Source organism: Mus pahari, chromosome 10 (genome assembly GCF_900095145.1).
Source record: "Mus pahari chromosome 10, PAHARI_EIJ_v1.1, whole genome shotgun sequence".
NCBI lineage: Eukaryota > Metazoa > Chordata > Mammalia > Rodentia > Muridae > Mus > Mus pahari.
The window spans coordinates 32708731-32710837 of NC_034599.1; positions in this window are offsets into that span (position 1 = coordinate 32708731).

Sequence of the window (2107 nt, forward strand, 5' to 3'; positions counted from 1 at the left end):
GGGTGGGCATGTGAATATTAGGGCTTTCTGTGTCTTCCTTGGAAATGATTTGACTAAATGAGTTTATTAATTATTGTTAAAAGAATCTTGTCTTTTTGGAATGAGTGTCTGTTAGTGTATGGATTCTACAAATTTTGACTCTGTCCTCTCACTCTTTGATTTTGGACAGCCAATAATAAAATTGTTGTGGTACACATTGAATAAATTATACACATTTAAAAAGTACCACATACTGTATTTTAAATATTGTATTATTGGTAAATAAATGTAATTTTTCATATGCCTTCTCTTTTTCAGTATTTCCTTGACACTCAGTAGCTTTCACTGCTTATTTATGTCTTGGTTTGCCTTGGGAAGGATTCCATTATGTATTCCAGGATGGCTATAAAATTATGATCCTCTTGACTTTGTCTCTTGAACTGGACTTATTTGGTCCCTCAACCCATGGGAGAAATCAGAGTCCTGGTTTTTCAGGTGGACAAGGAGTTGGCAGGATGACAAACAGACACAGACACCAGAGAGAGTGCTGTATCTGAATGTAATGTTTTGAAGTGAGCATCAGATTTATATTATAGAAGAAAACAAAGAAGTTAGGTGACACATCAGCCAACATACTTTGAAGTTATCTTATGCATAATGACACAAAACAGAGAAATGCATATATAAATACTGACAGGAGCCAGGCATTGGTTACAACTGAGATAAAAGGTGGCTCTTTCTGAAGTCAGCCATTCTAGGAGCCAGGTGAGGATTTCACACCCTACTCACAATTTATGCTATTCCTCTGAGCCCTGTGAAAGCTTGTACTAGGGGCTTCTGCTCCTGCTAACCTTTTAATGAATAATGCAATACTCTAGTTCCTCCATAAACTACTACCCTCCTTCTTCCTAGACCATTGTAAATTCCTGCATATGGAAGTGACTCAGCTGTTATTCTAAGTTTACTTTGTTGAACTATCCCTGAGAGTTCTAGCTCCAATCTGGCAAACTTCAATGCCTGATTTCTTACTATCAACACTGGAGGCATTTCATCTGAATGAGTAACATTCTTAGAAAATTCCAAGCCCAGGGTCAGCTCAAGGACTGCCTAGGACATCAGGACATTGGTGAAAGGCCAGGCAGCAAACTTCAATCTAACTTAGCTATTTGTCAACTCATTCCCTGGAGACACCTATAATAAAACAATACTGAAAGAAATCACACAGAACCATTCACGGACTGATGCAAGGACAAGTTTGGAGCATTCGTGCTATGGGATGCCAAGGCTCCAGGAGACTAGTTATCCATGAAACTTTTTGCCTTAGGACTGTGTCCAAGCTTTTGGGTACATACACAATTTCCACTGGAGTGGGTGTGGCATCTTTAGTACTGAAATTATATGCATGCACTTCTACGCCATGCCTTACAGCTTCTATGTTGATGATGGCATGCTGGTAGTTCCACATAGCTGCCACTGCTAGTATCTGTAGAAGCAACTAATCAAAGCTATTGGTTTTACTGTCACTACTATTGAGTTGAGGGAGAATTTGTATTAATACACACTTGGAGTTAACTAAGATTCATTTATATCCTTGTAAATATATTTATTGTTACAGTTGTAAGATCAATGCAAGCTATAATCTAGAATGCAAATGGATTTATCACATGTAATACATATAAATTAGCATATGGAGAAAAGAACAAAGGGTATATTAAAATATTTAAGAAAACATACCTTTTGTTCTACTGTAATATCTTCATGGTGAACAAGCACCAATGAATGTACATCCAGTCTGAAAGAATGTTTATTGGAGAAATTGGACCATTCATCTACACACACACACACACACACACACACACACACACACACACACACTCACACATTTAATGGAAAGCAATAATACCCAGAAATCAAGGTAAGAAAAAGTCATAGAAGGTAGTGATTATGTTTGAGATTCCTGCACAAGATGCTGTATATATTAAAATCCTTATTTCTGAAGACAGGATAAAGTTTTGAGTCATTTGTTACATCTGGAGTGAGTTTATACATATAATTTGATTCCCTTTATAAGAATAAAGCAGAAATTCTAAGCAGTAGGTGATTTCATGCCAGTGTAGGTGGACAGCTC